This window comes from Thamnophis elegans, chromosome 4, assembly GCF_009769535.1.
Source record: "Thamnophis elegans isolate rThaEle1 chromosome 4, rThaEle1.pri, whole genome shotgun sequence".
Taxonomy (NCBI): Eukaryota; Metazoa; Chordata; class Lepidosauria; order Squamata; family Colubridae; genus Thamnophis; species Thamnophis elegans.
Genome location: NC_045544.1, coordinates 40,448,142 through 40,455,333, shown reverse-complemented (window position 1 = coordinate 40,455,333; position 7,192 = coordinate 40,448,142). Strand labels below are relative to the sequence as shown.

The 7,192-nt window shown below is 44.8% G+C and overlaps 1 pseudogene; it reads right to left on the bottom strand.

The window, feature by feature from the left end:
- Positions 1-703: 703 nt before the first annotated feature.
- LOC116507294 lies at positions 704-2,439 on the bottom strand (annotated as a pseudogene).
- Between the last annotated feature and the right edge of the window lie 4,753 nt (positions 2,440-7,192).

Here is a 7,192-nt window from a genome sequence, read left to right as displayed (position 1 = left end):
TAGTATTATTTCTCCAATTTTCCAGAATAGAAATAGCATTGATCATGCTGGTTGATGATCTTGGAGTTTAGATTGAAAAGTGGACTCCTCTTTGGTCCAAATAGACTTCTCACTTGCCCTCAGTAATGATTGTTTGTAATGATTGTAAGTGATTGTTAATCAGTGTGGCCTCACTTGGAATACATAGACCAGGGGATAAAAAGCGTGCACACTCAAAACCAGCAAACTTCTGTGCTGAAGCTGACCAGACTAAGGATGCTAGTCAGATGAATACCTGGTAGGCAGATTTTTTTTTTTTCCATATTTTCGTCTCCAAAAACTAAGATGTGTCTTATACTCCGGTGCATCTTATACTCCAAAAAAGTGGTACATAGAATGGCTAGACCAGTGGTAGTCAACCTTTTCCTACCTACCACCCACTAATGGATCTTTCTTGATGGAAAAATTTCCTTATCACCCACCAGTTTTTGCGCAAGTGCGGAATATCTTTTAGAAAGGAGGGTTTTTTAAAAAAAAGAAATGTACGTACATTTATCTTTTTGTAGTATTTGTGCTGATAAATAAATAAATTTATCTTTTTATTTCTACTTTATGCATGTTTATAATGCTTTTAACTTTATAAACTTTAATTAGAAAACAATAAAGTAAATTGAAATTAGCTTTACTAGTGATTAACGAGATCTTTGAGGCTGATGCTGCGAGACTAAATATTTGGTTCGATTTTCGTAAGGAACAAACAAAGGTCTCCTCTTTCAGTGATATTCAGACAGTTTGTCTGTTTGCTCATAATATGATTAACAGCACTAAAGCTTGATTCTACAAGATATGTGGTAGGGAAAAATATCAATAAATTGAACATCATTTTCCACATATTTGGATATAACGCAGGCATTTTTTTATTTTGCCAAAGTTTTTGATATCCACCACTGCCAAAATTACATTTGCTTTCTTCATCATATTTAAGTTCTAATAGTTCTTCTTGGTAAGTTATATCAACATCAGCAACATTTGCTGTAAAATGATTTATCATCCAGTCATGCATCTTTAAGTTTAAAATATCTTGAAATCGTTTTTCCTTTTCCAATTTGAGTTCATTGAGGTGTCTACTGAACCTTTCAATATCCCCCAGAGTTACATCATTGTTTATAGAGGACAATTCAGGAAACTGATGAAATTCTCTCTTTAAAATATTATGACGGAAAAGATCAAGTTTTTCAATAAATAATGACATAATATTTGTGCAACCTATAAGAGTTATATTGGCTCCTTGAAGCTTCAAATTAATTTCATTAAATCTCTTGAAAATAAAAGGCATCATTCTTTACGGTTTTTAACTATTCATAGAGACCAGCCTCATTATCACTTTCAAAAAACTGTATGACACTATCAAATAATGCAACAAAACGAGACAAGCATGTACCCTTTGAGAGCCATCGAACTTCTGTGTATAAAAGTAACTTAATAAACTGCTCGTTATTGTCCTGGCACAGCTGTCGAAACAGTCTATCACACTTGGCATTAGATTTGATCTTATTTACAGCTTTAATTATTATACTTAATGATGAATGGAGACTTGTACTTAAATGTTTTCCTACAATATGTTGTCTGTGCACAACACAATGAATACACAAAACGTTTGGCACTTCTTCCTTCAAATAAGCAACAAACCCATGATAGCAGCCTACCATTGATGGTGCTGCATCAGTAGCACATGCAACAATATTGTTCAAGCGTATATTATTTTTTGCAAAGTATGATTTCACGGCATTAAATATTGATATCCTTTTGTATCTGTAATCAGATTGACAGTGAATAGCATTTTTTCTTGCAATGTATTGTTTTCATCAAGATACCGTACATATGTCATCAGTAGAGCATTATTATCTGCAATGACAGACTCATCCAATTGTATGGAAAATGAAGAATTTTGGAGAATACCTATACGTTTATTTTCAACATTAGCCGCCATTTCGTCAATGCGTCTCTTTACTGTGTTATCGCTAAGGGGCAGTGTTTTTAAAACTTCAGGTATATCCTGATGCATTACTGTTGAGATAAATTCTTTGATAGAGGATATTATCAAAGTTTCTCCAATATTATGACTTTTACCACTTTTTGCAATTAAGTGTGATATACAATAAGATGCAGTTAATCCATCCTCAATTTTTGTATGTTGTTTTTGAAATGATGCAGCTATTGTTGAATGATTTTGAAATCTTTTATAGATTTCTTGAAAATATTCAATGGGCTTATCTTTATCTTGCGAATGCTTTGTAGCAAGATGTTCTCGCAATCGACTTGGCTTCATTGCTTCATTAGATAATGTCGTGGCACAGTAAACACATTGGAAGCTAAACGTTTATTTGTAACAGATTCAATGAAACCCATCTTCAGATACTCTGGTAAATAGCCACGAGCATATTTCTTTTTTTCAGACATGGGTTCTAAATTTGTTTCACAATTTAACAACTACTTTTACTCTTACGTTTTGATCTGCACTCCACACAGTGCTTTTTTCCCTCCTCTTTTCCCTTTTATTACAAACACCAAAGACAATGCTCCATTAGGTGCCAATTTTTATTAAGTGTCACCATAAAAAAAATTCCTTTTCCTGCCTTCTTCTTCTTCTTCTTCTTTCTTATAGTATTTATAGTATTTCACTATATCAAGGATCTATTGCCCCCTTTTTTATTTTTTTATTTTATTTTCTCCTTCTCCTTCCTTTACTTATTTCTTTCTTTTATTTTATAAGATAACAAAACTCAATTTATGAGCCAGACTAAACACTGCTTACTCTCCTCCTTTATTTTATCCTCTTTTCTCTATTTTTCTTCCCTATTTTTTTAATCTTTTCCTTTTTATCTCCTTTTTTTACCTTTCTTAGGCCAATGAACAAAAGTAAGGCTGAGCTAGTTAGCCCACTTATTATTATTAGCCAACAACAATTCTCTCCTGCCTATAACTTTTCTTTCTCCTATTTTGCAACTGCGCACGTTGGTTTATTGATGTTTGCGCTCGCACCTGTCCACTTGCTCAAAAGGAGGTTTTAACCTCCAAAGTCCCCACCGCCCACCTGGAATCCTGAAACGCCCACCAGTGGGCGGTAGGGATCAGGTTGACGACCCATAGGCTAGACTAATGGAGGATTTAAATTGGGGTAATGTAGAATGTATCTGCTGTCAGCTGTTACTATTTTTGCTACAATTCAAAACTGTTATTACCGTGTTTCCCTGAAAATTAGACAGGGTCTTATTTTCTTTTGAGTCCCGAAATATGACCTTGGTCTTACTATCCAGCATGGGGGGGGGGTGTTATAATTTTCTGGCAGGTGAGGCAGGTGAGAAGCAAGACACGTGTCTTTCCTTTCTAGCTCTGTCTCATTCCTTGCCATTGTATTCTGTTCTGCTCTGCTTTTCTCTACTCTGTTTTGCTTTAGTCTAGTAAATAAATACATGAAATACCATAATGCAGTTAGATTTATTTCTTTGTTTACTTTTTAAAATGTGTTCATGATAAAGGGTAAATTTTTCAAACAATATTGAACCGAACAGATATTGGCCCTTCACTGCAAAGGAAGCCTGCCTTGGGTAAAAACTTGAGTGAAAGCGCTACGGCTGCATTCAAAGCAAGGGCACCCCACCGTTACCCTATAACTACTAAGAGTAAAACAGTTGCATAGGTGTAGCTTTCTTTGGCCTTTTTTCAAAGATCTTGACTGAGAATTCCAGAGTCCGAAGATGCTTTAGCCAGTCAGGATTTCAGTGCAAGGAGAACTCGGATGGCTCTGGGCGGCGTAGCGGTGTCGAGCGGTGCTGAGCAGCTTGCAGGCGGCCTTCCCCCCCCCCCCACGGACGGCATGGGCGGCGGTCTCCAGCTGATGGATTGCTGCGGCTTGCCTTTCTTTGGCGAGACACCGCGGAGCTGCTGGGACGTGCAGCCTCCCCCCCTCCTCCTGTGGACAGTGGTTTCCAGCTGGCGGCAGTTCCAGCGCCGCATTCGGATTGCCGCGGCCCTGTCTTTGTCTGAGGGGCGCCATTGGGCCATTGAGCTGGGCGCCCCCCCCTCCACCGTGGACGCAGTTCTCAGCCTTGGATCCGGATTGCCACGGTCCTATTTTTGTTTTATAAGGTGCCGCTGAGACGCTGGGTGTGCTGCCTCCCAGAGGGGTTGGTGAGTTTGATGCTGGGGTGCCGTGGGCCTGAGGGTTAGGCTTCTTGCCATTACTGCTGCCGACCCAAACACATCCCCCCTCCCTCCCTTCCATCGCAACTCTTTTGTTTATCACTGCTGTGGACCGACTGCTGAAACCCCAGCTTTTGACTATCATGGCCGGCCTCTCGGCTCCTGTTGCTGTTGCCGCTGCTATCCATGGTTACTTTAGGAGCCCCCCTTTCAGACGCCTGACTGTCTTCGCCTTCCGACCGTCTCCGCCCCTGCCTTCATCCTCAGGACCAACATTCTGGAGTGAGCTGGGATACTTGAATCCACCTCCGGTATCGTCCCAGATACTATCCCACATATTATTCTGCGCCTCAATCTTTGCAGAAAGAGAAAGCAGGGGACGAACAGGACATGGGCAGGGAGCCTGCTCAGCACCTCTCCCCAACCGACATTAACCCTCCAGCCACTACAAACTTTTGGGCCTTGCCCTTTCTTTGCTGGACTCCGCAGAGGAGAAGACTAAGAATACTAAGATTTCCTCTCTCGCACAGTGCGCAAAAATTTTTTTAGGAATGCGGTGGGAATGGTATGTTTGATTGATGACTGTACCCACTTTTTTAACTTTATTACTGTTGTATTTTTTGTGTTTTAATTGACTTATGTGGGGAATGCATGGATGAGTGGCTGTATTTGTGTGAGAGGACTGATTCGAAGGGCCTGTCGGGAAACGCGGGGGCTATAGGGGTGGATGGAGGGACTACGGACACGGGAGCGGGCCGGAGCATTACAGTCTTAACAGGGAGGGGCAGATATGGCGGGGACTTTAGGGCTGGCCATTACCGGGGAAGGAGGGCTCGCTACGTTACAGAGATCCCTCCTTCCGGCCCTATGAGTCCCACTCCAAGGCCAGATGGCACGAGTAATCAGGACCCTGGTCTCAGGCTGCTGTCGCTAAATGCCAGGTCTGTAGTTCACAAGGCTCCCCTCGTCCGGGACTTAATCTTAGACGAGAGGGCAGACCTGGCATGTATTACTGAAACCTGGCTGGGCCTGGAGGGAGGAGTCCCCCTCGTAGAGATGTGCCCAGAGGATTTTCAGGTGCTTCATCAGCCGCGATCCCAGAGAAAGGGGTGGAGGTGTGGCTATTGTTATCCGAGAGTCTCTAGTACCTCGTAGGATCCCTGCTCCGGAGCTTGTCGGGTGTGAGTCCTTGCTGGTGAAGTTGGACCTCAAGGGTCAAGTGGGCTTGCTGTTAACGTACCTGCCTCCCAACAGCGTTGCAGCAGCCCTCCCCTCGCTCCTCGAGTCAGTAGCTGAGCTGACAATTGAGTTTCCCAGGCTTATGGTTCTGGGGGATTTCAATTTGCCTTCGCTCGGTGAACACTCTGATGGAGCGCAGGAGTTCATGGCTTCCATGACAGCCATGGGCTTGACCCAAGTAATTTGGGGCCCGACTCACTCAGTGGGTCACATGCTCGACCTCGTATTTCTCTCGGAGCAGTGGAGTTGTGATCTTGGTTTGAGGGGTAGTGAGACCTTACCCCTGTCATGGTCGGACCACTACCTACTGAGGCTTGACTTTCAGAGACCAAACCCCCACTGTAGGGAGGAGGAACCGATTAGGTGGTTCCACCCCAGGCAACTTATGGACCCTTTGGGCTTTCAGACGGAGCTTGGTGTTGTTCCTGATACCCTCGCCCACAGTCCGGCGGAGACTCTGGTTGCTGCTTGGAATTCAGCAGCGGCAGGGGCTCTTAACCGGATTGCGCCTTTACGGCCGATCTGAGGCAGTGGATCCAGGAGGGCTCCTTGGTATACTGAGGAACTCCGGGAGATGAAGCACCAAAAGAGATGCCTAGAGCAACGATGGAGATCCAGTAAGTCCGAGTCAGACCAAGCGCTTTTAACATCCAGCATCAGAGCCTATCTTCGGGCAATTAGGACGACCAAAAGAACACACATTGCCTCTCTGATTGCTTCCGCTGAGTCACGCCCAGCCGCCCTGTTCAGGATAACCCGTTCCCTCCTAAATAGGAGGGATACGAGCGATCCTTTGCAGGGCAGAGCTGAGGATTACGTCCAATTCCTCGCGGATAAAGTGGCTCGGCTTCGGACGGACCTGGACTCCAATTGCGCAGAGCCAGCCGAGGCACCAGGGGAGAATCTGGAAGGACATCACTGGATTGATTTCCAAGCTGTTACCCCTGAGGAAGTGGACAAGGCCATGGGAGCTGTAAGTGCCTCCACATGTGTACTGGACCCGTGCCCCTCCTGGCTGGTCGCTAACAGCAGGGAGGTGACATGGGGCTGGATCCAGGCGGTTGTTACCGCCTCCCTTTGGGAGGGGTTCTTTCCCCCCGCTTTAAAGGCGGCGGTGGTGAGACCCCTTCTGAAGAAACCATCTTTGGATCCAGCCGTCTTAAACAACTATCGTCCAGTCTCCAACCTCCCCTTTGTGGGGAAGATTGTTGAGAAAGTGGTAGCCTTTCAGCTCCGGAGGTCCTTGGAGGAAACCGATTATCTAGATCCCTTCCAGTCGGGATTTAGGCCTGGCTACAGCACGGAAACCGCTTTGGTCGCATTGATTGATGATCTCTGGAGAGCCAGGGATGGAAATTATGCCTCTGTCCTAGTGCTCCTTGACCTCTCAGCGGCCTTCTATACCATCAACCATGGTATCCTTCTGCGACGACTGTGGGAGGTGGGGGTGGGAGGCACTGTCCTACGGTGGTTCTCCTCTTACCTCTCGGACAGGTCGCAGTCGGTGTTGGTCGGAGGGCAGAGATTGACCCCTAGGCCCCTGAATTATGGGATGCCGCAGGGTTCAGTCCTGACCCCCCTCCTGTTTAATATCTACATGAAGCCGCTGGGTGAGATCATTCGACGGCACGGGATAAAATACCATCAGTATGCGGACGATACGCAGCTGTATCTGTCCGCCCCGTGCCAACTCAGTGAAGCGGTTGACATGATGTGCCAGTGCCTCGAGGCTGTTAGGGACTGGATGGGGCTTAACAAGCTTGTTCTCAAT